General features: G+C 42.5%; 1 protein-coding gene across 3 annotated transcripts in view; it reads right to left on the bottom strand.

Annotated features, from left to right (window-relative positions):
- CDC25C (cell division cycle 25C) overlaps nt 1-17,310 on the bottom strand; it is a 48,502-nt gene that overhangs the window by 13,023 nt on the left and 18,169 nt on the right. The gene's annotated exons all lie outside the window — the stretch shown is intronic.

Raw genomic sequence — 17,310 nt, 5'->3', positions numbered from 1 at the left:
CCCAGTGATACCATTTTTAGAAACCTCAAAAACTCATTTAAACAATACTATAAACCAACCAGACCTAAAAGACACCTAGAGAACACTCTACCCAACAACAGTAGAATACACATTCTTCTCCAGCACACATTGCACATTCTCACAACAGACCATATGCTTGAACATAAAATAAGCCTCACCAGGTGCAATGGCTCACGCCTGTAATCCTAGCACTTTGGGAGGCTTGAGGCGGGCAGATCATGAGGTCAAGAGATCGAGACCATCCTGGCCAACATGGTGAAACCCTGTCTCTACTAAAAATACAAAAATCAGCTGGGCCTGGTGGCACATGCCTGTAGTCCCAGTTACTCAGGAGGCTGAGGCAGGAGAATCGCTTGAACCTGGGAGGCAGAAGTTGCAGTGATCTTAGATCGTGCCACTGCACTCCAGCCTGGTGACAGAGTGAGACTCCATCTCAAAAATAAAATAAAATAAAATAAGCCTCAATAAATTTAAAAGGATTGAAATGACACAAACTATGTTCTCTGACCACAATGGAATAACATTAGAAATCAGTTAACAGAAAAAATCTGGAAAATTCACAAATTTATGAAAATTAAACAGGCCAGGCATGGTGGCTGAACACCTGAGGTCAGGAGTTCAAGACCAGCCTGGCCACCATGGTGAAACCCCGTCTCTACTAAAAATACAAAAACTAGCCAGGCGTGGTGGTGGGTGCCTGTAGTCCCAGCTACTCGGGAGGCTGAGGCAGGAGAATTGCCTGAACCTGGCAGGTGCAGGTTGCAGTGAGCCAAGATCACACCACTGCACTCCAGCCTAGGTTACAGAGGGAGACTCTATCTGAAAAAAAAAAAAAAGGGCTGGGCGTGGTGGCTCATACCTGTAATTCCAGCACTTTGGGAGGCTGAGGCAGGTGGATCACTTAAGATCAGGAGTTCGAGACCAGCCTGGCTAATATAGCGAAACCCATCTCTACTAAAAATACAAAAATTAGCTGGATGTGGTAGTGTATGCCTGTAATCCCAGCTACTTGGGAGGCTGAGGCAGGAGAATTGCTTGAACCCAGGGGGCAGAAGTTGCAGTGAGCCAAGATCATGCCACTGCCCTCCAGCCTGGGGGACAGAGCAAGACTCTGCCTTAAAAAAAAAAAAAAAGAGAAAGAAAGAAAAGAAAAAGAAAATTAAATAACACACTTGTTAATAACCAATGGGTCAATGAAGACATCATAGGAAAATCAGAAAATACTCTGAGATGAATTAAAATGAAGATACAACACACCAAAGCTTATGGGATGCAGCTAAAATAATGCTTAGAGAAAAATTTATAGTTATAAATGCCTGTAATAAAAAAGAAGATCTCAAATCAATTACCTAAACTCCCACCTAAGAGGAAACTAAACCCAAAGCAAGCAGAAGGAAGGAAAGAAAAAAGATTAGAGCAGAACTTCAGAGAATAGAAAAACAATAGAACCAAAAGTTGGTTCTTTGAAAAGATCAGCAAAAATCGACAAATTTTAGTCAGCCTGAACAATTAAAAAAAAAAAGTCTCAAGTTACCAAAATCAGGAATGGAAAGTGGGACGTTACTACCAACCTTGCAGAAATAAAAAGGATCCTGAGGAAATATTAATGAATAATTGTGTGCCAACAAATGAGACCACTTAGATGAAATGGACTAATTCCTAACAAGACAAAAACTACTGAAACTAGCCAGGTGCAGTGGTGTGCACCTGTAGTCTTAGCTTCTCAGGAGGCTGAGGTGGAAGGATTGCTGGAGCACACAGGAGTTCAAGGTGACACAGTAAGGCACCGCCCCAACTCTAATTAACAAAACAAAAGACTGAAACCATGACCAGGTAGGATGTATCTCAGAAATGCAAGGTTGATTTAACATCTGAAAATCAGCCACCATACCCCACCATATCAATAAAATAAAGGACAAAAACCATATGATTACTCATCTCTGCACGTTGGGAGGCTGAGACAGGTGGGTTGCTTGAGCTCAGAAGTCTAAGACCAGCCTGGGCAACATGGTAAAACCCTGTCTCTACAAAAAAATACAAAAATTAGCTGGGTACGGTGGTGCATGCCTGTAGTCCCAGCTACTTGGGAGGCTGAGGCAGGAGGATTGTTTGTGCTCAGGATGTTGAGGCTGCAGTGAGCTGTGATTGTGCCATTGCAGTCCGTCTGGGTAACAGAGTGAGACTCTGTCTCAAAAAAATAAAAAAGTGATAGATTAATAGACAGAAAATTAATAAGTATATAGATGTGTTCAACAATATAAATCAACCAGACCTACTTGACATGTATAGAATATTCTGTTCAAGAATAGTAGACTATACATTTTCTAAGTTACACTAAACATTTACCAAGATGTTCTGGGACATATCCTGGACCATAAAAACTAATCTCAATGTGCCTAAAAGGATTTAAGTCATATAAAATATATTCTTGACAATCAAATTAAGTTAGAAATCAATAACAGAAAGGTCCTCAAATATTAGGTCCTCAAAAAGTCCTCAAATATTTGCAAATAACTAAATAACAAGCTTCTAAGTAACCCCTACATCAAAAAAGAAACCAAAAAAGGAAATTGGAAAGTATTTTGAACTGAATAAAACTGAAAATGCAACATATCAAAATTTGTGAGATGCAGCTAAAGCACTAAATATCCTTATTTAAAAAGGTCTCAAATCAATGACCTTAGCTTCAACCTTAACAAACTAAAAAATGAAGATCAAATTAAACTCAAAGTATCCAAAGATTAGAGTGCAAAAATCAATGGAATAGAAATAGAAAACAGAAAAACAATGGAGAAAGTCAATGAAACCAAAAGATGATTTTTAAAAAGATCAGTATTGATAAATCTCCACCCAGACTTATCAGGAATAAGACAGAGGGCACATATAACCAATATGAGGAAAGACAGACATCACTATGGAGTCTACAGACACTAAAAAGCTAATAAGGAAATTTTTTTTTTTTTTGAGACGGAGTTTCGCTCTGTCACCCAGGCTGCAGGCTGGAGTGCAGTGGCGCGATCTCCGCTTACTGCAAGCTCCGCCTCCTGGGTTCACACCATTATCCTGCCTCAGCCTCCCCAGCAGCTGGGACTACAGGCGCCTGCCACCACGCCTGGCTAAGTTTTTGTATTTTTAGTAGAGACAGGGTTTCACCGTGTTAGCCAGGATGGTCTTGATCTCCTGACCTCGTGATCCACCCGCCTCAGCCTCCCAAAGTGCTGGGATTACAGGCATGAGCCACTGGGCCCGGCCAGGAAGTATTTTTAACAACTTTATGCCATTATATTTGACAACCTAATTAAAATGGGCAAATTCCTTCAAAGACACAAACTACCAAACTCACTCCAAAAGAAACGGGTAACCTGAGTAGTTCATATCTATAAAGTAAGTTGAATTTGTTAAAAACATTCCCACAAAGAAAACTCTAGGCCCAGGTGGCTTCACTGGTGAATCATGCCAAACATCTAAAAGAGAAATAAAATCAATTCTATATAAATTCTTCCAGAAAATTGAAAAAAAGAGGGAATTATTTGCAAATAATTTCATGATGCTAGCATTACACTGATACCAATACCAAAACACTACCATGAAAAGCCAAAACACTGAAGATGAACACCTCTCATGAACACAGAGGTACACACAACAAAATTTTTTTGTGATGGAGTCTCGCTCTGTTGCCCAGGCTGGAGTGCAGTGGTGCTATCTCAGCTCACTGCAACCTCCGCCTCCTGCGTTCAAGCGTTTCTCCTGCCTCAGCATCCCACGTAGCTGGAATTACAGGTGTGTGCCACCACACCCGGCTAATTTTTGTATTTTTCGTACTGATAGGGTCTCACCATGTTGGCCAAGCTAGCCTCGAACTCCTGACCTCAGGTGATCCACCTGCCTTGGCCTCCCAAAGTGCTGGGATTATAGGTGTGAGCCACTGTGTGTGGCCTTTTCGTTGAGACGGAGTCTCACTCTGTCTCCCAGGATGGAGTGCAGTGGCACAATCTCAGCTCACCGCAACCTCTGCCTCCCTGATTCAAGCAATTCTCCTGCCTCAGCCTCTCGAGTAGCTGGTATTACAGGTGCACACCACCATGCCTGGCTAGTTTTTGTATTTTTTTGTAGAGATGGGGTTCCACCATGTTAGCCAGGCTGATCTCGATCTCCTGCCCTCGAGGGATCCACCTGCCTCAGCCTCCCAAAGTGCTGGGATTATAGGCGTGAGCCACAGTGCTCGGCTGATGTAAAAATTATCAAAAAAATGTTAGCAATGAAATACAACAATATATAAGAAAGATCATATGCCACAACCAAGTGAGGTTATCACAGGAATGCAAGGTTGTTTAACATTCAAAAATGTAGTCCAGGTACAGTGGCTCATGCCTGTAATCCCAGCACTTTGGGAGGCCGAGGCGGGCGGATCACCTAAGGTCGGGAGTTTGAGATCAGCCTGACCAACACAGAGAAACCCCGTCCCTACTAAAGATACAAAATTAGCAAGGAATGGTGACGCATGCCTGTAATCCCAGCTACTCGGGAGGCTGAGGCAGGAGAATCTCTTGAACCCAGGAGGCAGAGGTCGTGGTGAGCCGAGATCGCACCATTGCACTCCAGCCTGAGCAACAAAAGCGAAACTGTTTCAAAAAAAAAAAAGTAATTCATCATATTAACAGATTAAAAAAAAAAAACTCAGTTGATTATCTCAATGGATACAGAGAAAAGGGCTGGGTAGGGTAGCTTATGCCTGTAATCCCAGCACTTTGGGAGGCTGAGGCAGGGGGGTTGCCTGAGCCCAGGAGTTCAAGACCAGCCTGAACAAAATGGTGAGACCCCCATTTCTATTGGGAAAAAGAAAAGAAAACAGAATTAGCCAGGGGTGATGGTGCTTGCCTGTAGTCCCAGCTACTTGGGGAGGCATAGGCAAGAGGATCTCTTGAGTCCAGGAGTTTGAGGATGCGGTGAGCTGTGATTGTGCCACTGCACTCCAGCCTGGGAAAGAGAGTGAGACCGCGTCTCTTTAAAAACAAAAGCAAAAAAAAACCCTGTTCCTGCTAAAATCTCCCAGCAAACTAGGAATAGAAGGGAACTTCCTCAACCTGATGATGGGCTTCTCAAGAAATGTATAGCTAACATCATACTCAATGTATAAAAAGCTGAATGCTTTTCTCCTAAGGTCGGGTATAAGGCAAGGGGTTCTAAGTAACTTTTAAGATTACAAAGGAGTCCTAAGACCAAAAAATTTGAGAACTATTATTCTAGGAGAAGGAAAATTGATAACATAGGAGAGGGGAGATACTGCAGTAGTACACACAAGGAGATGCTTCCGTCTGACTCGGTTTTTGCAGATTTCACAAATGCCTACAAGGCCCTACACAATCTGTCCTCCTGCTAACTCCTCTCTGTCCTCATTTCCTACCCCTCTCCACTATGCTCCTTCCACTTCAGCCACACTGGCCTTCTTGCTGTCCCATGAACACGCCAAGCATACTCACCTCAGGGGCATTGCACTTGCTTTGCCTTCTGCTGAGAATGACTCATTCCTCCTGACATCTGCTTGTTTGGCTTCCTCGCTCTTTCAGATGTCTGCTCAAACGTCACTCTCAAAGAAGTCTCCTCTGACCTATGCAACCTATCAAAAATAATAACTCTCACCCTGCCCCCCTCCAATCCAGGGACTCCCTATAGTCTCCTTCTGCTTTTTCACCATAGTATTTTTACCATCTGCTATATTACAAATGTATTTGTCTGTCTGTTTCCTCATGACTAGAATGTAAGCTCTGTAAGAGCAGGACTTTGTTGCATTGTGTTAACTACTGTATCTCTTGCATTAGTGAATGAATGAATGAATGAATAGGACACAGTGTGAAGGGAGGGCTTTAGATAGGAGCAGGGACACTTCATGCTCTGCGGCAAGAGCAACTGCAGATTATATGGGTATAAAAGGAGAGTGGTTGCTGTATCTGGTGAGAAAAGAAGGCAGTTTTCTTCTGATAGCATCTGTTTTCTCTTCACAACGAAACACTTCAAACTGCATATGACTAAAGTCATCCTTGATCTCATCCTTCCTTCACAGCCTGCATCCAACCCTCCAAGTCCTGTTGATTCTCTATCCAAAATATATATATCTATGTATCTTTTCACTTTTTAATTTTTTTTGAGACAGGGTCTTGCTCTGTCGCCCAGGCTGGAGAGCAGTGGTGTGATCACGGTTCACTGCAGCCTCAGACCCCTGGGCTCAAGCCATTCTCCCACCTCAGCCTCCTGAGTAGCTGGGACTACAGGCATACACACCATGCCTGGCTAATTTTTTTTTTTTTTTTTTTTTTGTAGAGACATGTTGCTGAGGCAGGCAGGCAGAATATATTTTGAATGCATCTATTTCTCTGTCTCCATAGCCAATACCTTAGTTCAGGCTACCACCAACTCTAGCTGGGACTAACGCAATAGGTTCCTACTCTTACCTGCTTCCAACTCTTTTTTTTTTTTTTTTTTTTTTGAGGCAGGGTCTCCCTTTGTTGCCCAGGCTGGAGTGCAGTGGCACGATCATGGCTCACTGCAGCCTCGACCTCCTGGGCTCAAGCAATCCTACCGCCTCTGCCTCCCTAGTGGCTGGGACTGACAGGCATGCGCCACCACATGCAACTAACATTTTTTTATTTTTAGTAGAGATGAGGTTTCACTACGTTGCTCAGACTGGTCTCAAACTCCTGAGCTCAAGCAACTCTCCTGCCTCAGCCTCTCAGAGTGACAGGATTACAGGTGTGAGCCAAGCCACCTGCTGACTTCCAACTCTTAATCCCTTCTAATCTGTTCCCCATCCATCAACAAGAGTGGTCTTCACAAAACAAATCAGATCATATTATTCCCCTGCCTAAAGCCCTCCCTTCAGTAGCAACTCATTGTACTTAGAATAAAATCCAAACACTCACCATAGCCTAAAGGCCCTGCATGATCTACCTCCTAACTACTTATTCTTTCCCAGCTCACATAACACTCCTCTCATTCACACTGACTTCTCAGTTCCTCCAACATGTGAAGACCTTTTCCACCTGGGGCCTCTGTACCTGCAACTTTCTTTCTTCATGAAATGCTCCTGCCTCTACTCTTGTCCTATATGGTTCCTTCACAATTAGAGTGGCCCCAACTTCATTGTGTAAAACTTTCCCAGTTTTAGCAATGGAAGCCCCACATCCTAGAACATTCCAGTCCCAGGCAAACTGGGAGAGTTCATCACCCGATTCTTAACCAAATATCTCCCACTTGTGGAGGTCTTCCCTCATTATTCTCCATTTAAAGATTTCCTTCTATTAGTCTCTATTTCAGACCCCATTTTGTTTCCATCATTATACTTCGACTATTTGCAATTACTAAATTATTATTATTATTAGAGATGGGGTCTTGCTCTGTCACCCAGGCTGGATTGCCCAGGCACGATCATAGCTCTCTGTAGCCTTGAACTGCTGGACTCAAACAGTCCTCCCACTTCAGCCTCTGGAGTAGCTGGGACTACAGGTGCACACCACCATGACTGGCTAATTTTTATTTTTTTGTAGTGATGGGGGCTTACTATTTGCCTAGGTTGGTCTCAAACTTGTCACCTCAAACTATCCTCCTGCCTCAGCCTCCCAAAATGTTGGGATTACAAGTGTGAGCCACCACACCCAGCCCAAAAGCTAAATTATTTTGTCTGTTATGGCAGACATTTACAATTTGGCTGCCCAACATATTGTTTCAGTAAAATCTCAAGTTAGAGAGGCAGCCCTGCCTCCTGATGAGGAGGCCAATGGGGGACAGATATTCCCTTTTCTATGCCCTTGTGACCAACTAGATATTCCTGCCTGGGATTTTGAACCTTAAAGAAGCTCAAAAAGCAAAGGGTTGGTCCAGACTTTTTATGGTTGCTGCATCACTGTAGAGAATATAGTAGGTAGTAGCAAATATCCATGAGCAGCATGGTCTATCTAGCAGCAAGCCTGATCATGTTCCATTGCAGGGTGCCGGTAATGGTGGCATTGAGTGTCCAGCCAACAAGTGGCGGCATCCTGAGCACAATGTTCCTGGAAGAGTATTTTGGCTGGGCCTTACTTTGTTTTCCAGCCTTCTTGTAACTCTGAGTTCCTCAGTACCCTCCAGAAAAATCCCTTTTCTGCTTGAGGAAACTAAATCAGTTTCTATTATCTGCAACCAAGAACTCTAACTAGAATATCTATTAACTTGATAAAAATTTTTGTTGTTTTGATGCATCCCTGACAAGAATATAAATTCTAGTCTGTTTTGTTCACCATTGTATCACCAGTGCCTACCACACTTCCCAACATGTAACAGGTACTTAATAAATATTTTTTAAATAAACGAATGAAAAATCACTAAGGTTACAACAATCTCCAAGGAGGTCACTGCTTTATACAAGTATCTATTTATTTCCATTTATTATTATAATTATTATTATATTTTGAGACAGGGTCTCACTCTGTCACCCAGGCAGGAGTGCAGTGGTGCGATCTTGGCTCCCTGCAACCTCCACCTCCAGGGTTCAAGCAATTCTCCTGCCTCAGCCTCCCAAGTAACTGAGATTACAGGCGCATACCACCACACCCAGCTAATCTGTGTATTTTTAGTAGAGATGGGGTTTCATCACGTTGGCCAGGCTGGTCTCAAATTCCTGACCTCAGGTGATCTGCCCACCTCTGCCTCCCAAAGTGCTGGGATTTCAGGCATGAGCCAACGTACCTGGCCTATTTTTTTTCTTCTTCATTCAACATCAAAGAGGTAAAACAGTAACAAAAAAAATCCCTATGCCTTTTTTTTTTTTTCCTCTTTTTGAGATAGAGTCTCTCTCTGTTGCCCAGGCTGGAGTTTAGTGGCACGATCTCGGCTCACTGCAATCTCTGCTTCTCAGGTTCAAGTGATTTTCCTTCCTTGGGCTCTTTAGTAGCTGGGATTACAGATGCATGCCACCATGCCTGGCTAATTTTTGTATTTTTAGTAGAGACGGGGTTTCGCCATGTTGGCCAGGCTGGTCTCAAACTCCTGACCTCAAGCGATCCGCCTGCCTCGGCCTCCCAAAGTGCTAGGATTACAGGCATGAGCCACCGTGCCCAGCCCCCTATCCCTTTTCTAACCTAAAACCTACTGCTATGCATATTCTTATAGGGTGGGCCATCAATGAAAAATGACTTTATGGCCATGCATGGTGTGTCACACCTGTAATCCTAGTGCTTTGGGAGGGGGAGGCAGGCAGATCACTTGAGCCCAGGAGTTAAGAGCAGCTTGGGCAACATGGTGAAATTGTCTCTACAAAAATCAGCTGGGCATGGTAGCATGTGCCTGCAGTCCCAGCTACTCGGGAGGCTGAGACGGAAGAATCGCCTGAGCCCAGGAAGTTGTGACCTGCGGTGAGCCCTGATCATGCCACTATAATCCAGCCTGGAAGACAGAGTGAGACTGTCTCAAAAAAAAAAAAAAAAAGAAAAAGAAAAAGAAAAAGAGAAAGAAAGAAAAAAAGAAAGAGAAAATGACTGTGTAAGAGTTACAATCTAAGAAAATGAGCCCATAAAGGGACAATTAAAAAAAATTTTTTTTACTTAATTATTTAAATTTTCTGTTAAAGCTCTATTGTCCAAATATTTTTCAGACCATCAAAATGCACGTTGGGAGGCCAAGACAGCGGGAACACCTGAGCTCAAAAGTTTGAGATCAGTCTGGACAACATAGAAGACCCTGTCTCTTAAAAAAAAAAAAAAAAAAAAAAAAATCAAATAAATACCTCATTGCCCTATGCCACTCTTCCACCTAAACAAAACTTTCAGAGCAGTGGTCCCCAACCTTTTTAGTACTGGGGACCAGTTTTATGGAAGACATTTTTTCCACGGATCTGGGTGGGGATATGGTTTCAGGATGAAACTGTTTCACCTCAGATCATCAGGCATTAGTTAGATTCTCAGATTATCATAAGGAACGGGCAACCTGGATCCCTCGCATGCGCAGTTCACAAAAGAGTTCGCCTCCTATGAGAATCTAATGCTGCCACTGATCTGACAGGAGGCAGAGCTTAGGTGTTAATGCTCACTGGCCCACCCCTCACTTCCTACTGTGCAGCCTGGTTCCTAACAGATCATGGACCTGTACTGATCCATGGCCCAGGGGTTGGGAAAACCTGTTCCAGAATATTTCCTGGGGTCAATCTATTTTAAGTCCATGCTTCTATACTGTCTACATTATGCAATTCAGAATGATATTTCTGAGACTATGAAAGATCTTCAATCACCAGAGAAAGATTCAATTATATACACTGTACTGTACTTAATTCATAAAAGCAGATCAACACAACTTAGACAAGTTTTCAACAATGAAATAGAAAATTAAAGGATTTTAAAAATTAACATTAAATTCAATTTGCTAAGTTAATACCAGTTGAGACTTAACTATATTAATTATAACATTCTGCAAATGTGAAGACTAACATATTTGTAAAAGTGATCCTAAATGTTCATTTTACATTGTTCCTTCTTTCAGAAGCCCTAGAAACCTTTTCCCCATGCCGACTATTCCTAACTTGCTGTTTTTCTATAGATCTACTGTCCATTATCAGCAAGTTCTCAAAACTGCTTTATGTTTTAGGAAGGTCACTGTCAATTCTCCCAACACCCATCCTGCCTTCTTCAGATTGTATCTTGGTTCTGTTTTCCCACAAACCAATGGAATTAAAAATAAAATAGGATTTAATACTATGTTATAGAACATAACTCTCAAAATTTAGTATGTATCAGAATTACCTGGGAGAATTGCTGAAAACAGGCTCCGGGGTAAGGTAGTTCTTAGTTTAAACCCTGGCTCTGCTGCTTCTAACCATGTAACCTTGGGTATCGTACCTTACCTCATGACCCAGTGGCTTCCCCTCAAAGGGAGACAATAGTCATCTTTCAGGGTTGATATGAGAATGAAATGTGATTATGGATGTATACTGCTTAGCACACAGTGCCTAGTATATTCTAAGTAGTCAATAAATGGGAGCTCTTGTTATTGCCTGGCTCGCATTTTTCCTTTCCATTCTAGTCTCTGAACTATCTTCAATACTAAAACCCATTGTACTTTCCACATTCTTACAATGTCCACTGACAACACTTTGGAGAGCATGACCTCACAATACTTCCACTAAGCTTCTCTAGAACTCTACATCAGGCTCTCAACAAACTGGTATTAAAATAAATAAATAAATAAAAATAAAAATACTTCATTCTTAAAACAGGAAATTTGGCTTGGTGTGGTGGCTCACGCCTATAATCCCAGTACTTTGAGAGGCTGAGGCAGGTGGATCACCTGAGGTCAGGAGTTCAAGACCAGCCTGGCCAACATGGTGAAACCCTATGCCTACTAAAAATACAAAAAATTAGCCGGGGGTGGTGGTGGGCACCTGAAATCCTACCTACCCGGAAGGCTAAGGCAGGAGAATCTCTTGAACCTGGGAGGCGGAAGTTGCAGTGAGCCGAGATCATACCATTGTACTCCAGCCTGGGCAACAAGAGTGAAACTCCATCCCAAAATAAAAGGCGGCGAGGCAGGGAGGTGAGGGGAATTTAAAAAAACAAAATAAAAAAATAAAAACAAAAACAACTGCAAATATCATCTATTATACTACCAAGAGCTCAAACACAGCAAGCCCTCAAACTAAGTAAAACCTCCCCTAGCTCTCAAATTTTTTGTTTTTGTTTTTTTTTGAGATGAAGTCTCGCTTTGTCACCCAGGCTGGAGTGCAGTGGTGTGATCTGCAACCTCCACCTCTCAGGTTCAAGCAATTCTTCTGCCTCAGCCTCCCAAGTAGCTGGGATTACAGGCGCCTGCCACCAAGCCCGGCTAATTTTTGTATTTTTAGTAGAGATGAGGTTTCACCATGTTGGCCAGGCTGGCCTTGAACTCCTGACCTCCAGTAATCCACCTGTCTCAGCCTCCCAAAGTGTTAGAATTACAGGTGTGAGCCACTGCACCCGGCCTAGCTCTCAAAACTTTCTAAACCAGCCACTTTATACCTTCTCAGCAACTTTCAATCACATTACTGCTCTTGCTTTACTGAGTCCACCTAATGATATCCGGCTCTTTGGCCAGGCTTTGAATCATCACTGACTTTTCTGGTGCCTTCACCACCACCTATTCTTCCTCAACCCCTTGTTCATCCACCATTGGCAATCTTCAACCCTTACTATCATCCCTGGAGTTCCAAAGTCCCCAATCTCGCTTCCAGGCCAGAACATTCTTGTAGGAAGACACTTGCAACAAGTTCCATGCATGTCTATCTGATAACGCCCTCATAGGACCTTACAAATATCATCTTACTAGCCTTTCAGTAATTCTACAGTCTCCAAAAGTCAGTCATAACCTTCTTCACACACTTTTAAGACTCTCACCTCACACACTCCTCTGAATCACCAGATTATTTCAATTTTTACTTTGCAGAGGACATCAAGGTCATTGAGCATCCCCTCACCCATTAGCCTTCTTCATAACTATGTGGAGTCGTATACTACAATAATTAAGCACTTACACTACACCGTAATAGTTAAGTACTATTAATTGATAAGTATTGTTCTACATGCTTTATGTGTAATTAACTCATTCAATCCTCACAACAACCCAAGAAATTGAACACAAGGAGATCATATGACTCACCTACAGTCATATATCTAAAAGTGGCAGAGTCAAGCTATGAATCCTGGCAGTCTGGTTCCAGAGGCTACTTCTCAGACCACTGCGCTCCACTGACTCACATGCTCTTAACTTTTCCCACTGAGCCCTTTCCTTCAATAGGGACTTTGAACGGTGGTCAGATAGGGTCAGTTATCCTTAGCGGTTATGTTTTAACTTTTCCATAAAGGAGAATATATTCAAGGATGATGTGTGAAATTAAAAATTTATAAAATGACTTACTACAAAGCTACAGTAAACAGTGTGGCATTGGCATAAAGACAGACATATAGACCAGTGGAATGGAATAGAGCCAAGAAATAAACTCTTGCATATACAGTTAAATGATTTTTGAACTCAAAATGAATCAAAGACCTAAACTTAAGAGCTATAACTATAAAACTCTTTAAAGAAAACATAGGGAGCTGGGCCCAATGACTCACACCTGTAATCGCAGCACTTTGGGAGGCTGAAGCAAGAGGATTTCTTGAGGCCAGAATTTTGAGACCAGCAGAGTAACAAGGCAAGACCCCCATCTCTACAAAAAATAAATTAGCCAGGTGTGGCGGTACATGCCTGTAGTACTAGCTACTATGGATACTGAGGTGGGAGGATCCCTTGAGGGCAGGAGTTTGAAATTACAATGAGCTATGTGATTGCATCACTGTACTCCACCCTGGGTGAGACCCTGTCCCTACTATTTTTTTTTAAAAAGGGGAGGGGGTTGGGAGAGGCACATGACATTGAATTTGACAATGATTTCTCAGATATGACACCAAAAGCACAAGCAACAAAAAAAGTGGATAAATTAGATTTCATCAAAATTTAAAACTTTTTTGCAACAAAGGGCACAATCAACAGAGTGAATAGGCAACCAACAGAATAGGAAAAAATATTTGCAAATTATTTATCTGATAAGGGATTGATATCCAGAATATATAAAGAACTACAACTCAACAATAACAAAAGAAACAACTCAATTAAAAAATAGGCAAAGGACTTAAATAGACACTTCTTCAAAGAAGATATACAAATGGCCAGGAAGCATATGAAAAGGTGTTCAACATCACTGATCATTAGGGAAATGTAAATTAAAATTACAATGAGATACCATTTCATAGTCATCAGGATGGATATTATCAAAATCAGAAAATAACAAGTGTTGGCTATGATCTGAAGAAATTGGGACTCCTGTGCATTGCTGGTGGGAATGTAAAATGGAACAGTTGCTGTGAAAACAGTATAAAATTTCCTTAAAAAATTAAACACAGAATAACCATATGACCCAGCAATTTCACTTCTGGGTATATACCCTAAATAACTGAAAGCAGGGGCCAGGTGCGGTGGCTTATGCCTGTAATCCCAGCACTTTGGGAGGCCGAGGCAGACGGATCACAAGGTCAGGAGATCGAGACCATCCTGGCTAACACGGTGAAAGCCTGTCTCTACTAAAAATACAAAAAATTAGCTGGGTGTGGTGGCGGGTGCCTTAGTCCCAGCTACTCTGGAGGCTGAGGCAGGAGAATGGCGTGAACCCAGGAGGCCGAGCTTGCAGTGAGCCGAGATCACCTGCACTCCAGCCTGGGTGACAGAGTGAGACCCTGTCTCAAAAGAAAAAAAAAAAAAAGAACTGAAAGCAGGGCCAGGTGTGGTGGCTCACACCTGTAATCCCAGTTACTTGAGTTACTTGGAAGGCTGAGATGGGAGGACTGCTTGAGCCTAAGAGTTCAAGGCTACAGTGAGCCATGATCACATCACTGCACTGCAGCCTGGGCAACTGAGTAAGACCCTGTCTCCAAAGAAGTAAAAGAACTGAAAGCAAGGACACAAAGAGATATTTGTAAACCAATTTTCAAAGCAACAATATTCACAATTGCCAAAAGGTAGAAACCCAAATGTCACAAAATATGGTATATACATACAATGGAATATTATTCTGTCATAAAAAGGAATGAAATTATGATACATGCTACAACATAGATAAAGCTTGAGGACATTATGCTAATTGAAATAAGAGAGTTACAAAACAAAAAAAACCCTGTATCATTCCACTTATCAGAGATATCTAGAATAATCAAATTTATAGAAAGTAGAATGGTGGTTGCCAGAGGCTAGGAGAAGGGGAAAATGGGAATTGTTTTATGGGCACAGAGTGTCAGTTTTCCAAAATTAAAAGAGTTCTGGAGGCCGGGCGCGGTGGCTCACGCCTGTAATCCCAGCACTTTAGGAGGCTGAGGCGGGCGGATTACGAGGTCAGGAGATCGAGACCATCCTGGCTAACACAGTGAAACCCCGTCTCTACTAAAGAATATAAAAAATTAGCTGGGCTTAGTGGTGAGCGCCTATAGTCCCAGCTACTCGGGAGGCTGAGGCAGGAGAATGGCGTGAACCTAGAAGGCGGAGGTTGCAGTGAGCCGAGATTGCGCCACTGCACTCCAGCCTGGGCGACAGAGCAAGACTCCGTCTCAAAAAACAAAACAAAACAAACAACAACAACAAAAAAGAGTTCTGGAGATTGGTTATACAACAATGGGAATGTATGTAATACTACTGAACTATATGCTTGAAAATGGTTATGATGATAAAGGTTATGTGCATTTTACAATTTAACGTAAAACTGATTTTTTTTTAAGAAAATGAAATTCTGATACATGCTACCACACTGATTACCAACAAAAACATTACACTATGAGATATATGCCAGAGACAAAAGGACAAATATTGTATGCTTCCCTTTATATGAGGTACCTAGAGCAGTCAAATTCATAGAGGGCAGAAAATAGAATAGTGGTTACTAGGGGCTGGGGAAGGGGAGAAGATGGGAAGTTATTGTTTACTGGGTACAATATTTCTCTTTGGGGGCCAGGCACAGTGGCTCACCTGTAGTCTCAGCACTTTGAGAGGCCGAGGAGGGCAGACCACCTGAGGTCAGGTATTCAAGACCAGCCTGGCCAACATGGTGAAACCCTGTCACTACTAAAAATACAAAAAAATTAGCCGGCCATGGTGAGGTGTGCCTGGAATCCCAGCTACTCGGGGGACTGAGGCAGGAGAGTCACTTGAACCCAGGAGGTGGAGGTGCAGTGAGCCAAAATCGCACCACTGCACTTCAGCTTGGGCGAGAGAGCAAGACTACATCTCAAAAAAAAAAAAAAGAGCATTTCTGCTTCGGGTAATAAAAAAAGTCCTAGAAATGGGTAAGTACAATAAAATGAAGGCACTTAATACCACTAAACTGCCTCCAGTTACTCAGGGTAAAGCCAAAAATAATACTCTCCCAAACACCTATGTCCTTTTTTCTTTCTTTCTTTCTTTTTTTTTTTTTGAGATGGAGTCTCATTCTGTTGCCCAGGCTGGAGTGCAGTGGCATGATCTTGACTCAATGCAACCTCCAACTCCTGGGTTCAAGTGATTGTCCTGCCTAAGCCTCCCAAGTAGCTGGCATTACAAGCACCTGCCACCGCACCCAGCTAATTTTTGTATTTTTAGTAGAGACGAGGTTTCATACTTGGCCAGGCTGGTCTAGAACTCCTGATCTCAGGTGACCCACCCACCTCGACCTCCCAAAGTTCTGGGATTACAGGTGTGAGTCACCGCTACCAGCCTATAGCACTTTTTTTTTTTTCTTTTTGAGATGGAGTTTCATGCTTGTTGCCCAGGCTGGAGTGCAATGGAGCGATCTTGGCTCACTACAACCTCTGCCTCCCACGTTCAAGCGATTCTCCTGCCTCAGCCTCCTGGGTAGCTGGGATTACAGGTGCCCACCACCACACCTGGCTAATTTTTTTTTTATTTTTAGTAGAGATGGGGTTTCACCATGTTGGCCAAGCTGGTCTCGAACTCTTGGCTTCAGGTGATTTGCCCGTCTCAACCTCCTAAAGCATTGGGATTACAGGCGTGACTCACCATGCCCAGCCAGCACTTTTTTTTTTTTTTTTGAGAAAGAGTCTCACTCTGTTGCCCAGGCTGGAGTGCAGCGGTGCGATCTCGGCTCACTGAAGCCTCTGCCACCTGGGTTCAAGTTCAAGCGATTCTACTGCCTCAGCCACCAGAGTAGCTGGGGTTACAGATGCTCGCCACCACACCTGGCTAATTTTTGTATTTTTAGTAGAGATGGGGTTTCACCACGTTGGCCAGGCAGCTCTCGAACTCCTGACCTCAAGTGATCCACCCGCTTCGGCCTCCCAGTGTGCTGGGATTACGGGCATGAGCCACCGTGCCCAGCCTCATATAATTTTTATTACAGTATGTTGTTGTAATTGTTCTATTTTATTATTAGTTATTATTGTTAATCTCTTACTATGCCTAAGTAAAAAACTCCATCACAGGTACATATGCATAGGGAAAAGCATAGTATATATAGGGTTCAGTACTGTCTGCAATTTTAGGCATCCACTGGGTGTCTCAGAATGTATTCCCTGTGGATAATGGGGGCTACTGTATTACAAACTGCTCTTTTAATTTTTTTTTCCATTTTATTGAGGTATAAATGATAAAATCTGTACATACTTAAGTACAATATAATGATTTATGTATATATTATCTAAGGATTACTACAATGAAATTCATTAACACATCCTTCATCACAGTTACTATTTGTGTGTATGTGACGAGGACACAAAC

The sequence above is a fragment of the Chlorocebus sabaeus genome, chromosome 23 (genome assembly GCF_047675955.1).
Source record: "Chlorocebus sabaeus isolate Y175 chromosome 23, mChlSab1.0.hap1, whole genome shotgun sequence".
Classification (NCBI taxonomy): domain Eukaryota; kingdom Metazoa; phylum Chordata; class Mammalia; order Primates; family Cercopithecidae; genus Chlorocebus; species Chlorocebus sabaeus.
This window is presented reverse-complemented; position numbering and strand designations above follow the sequence as displayed.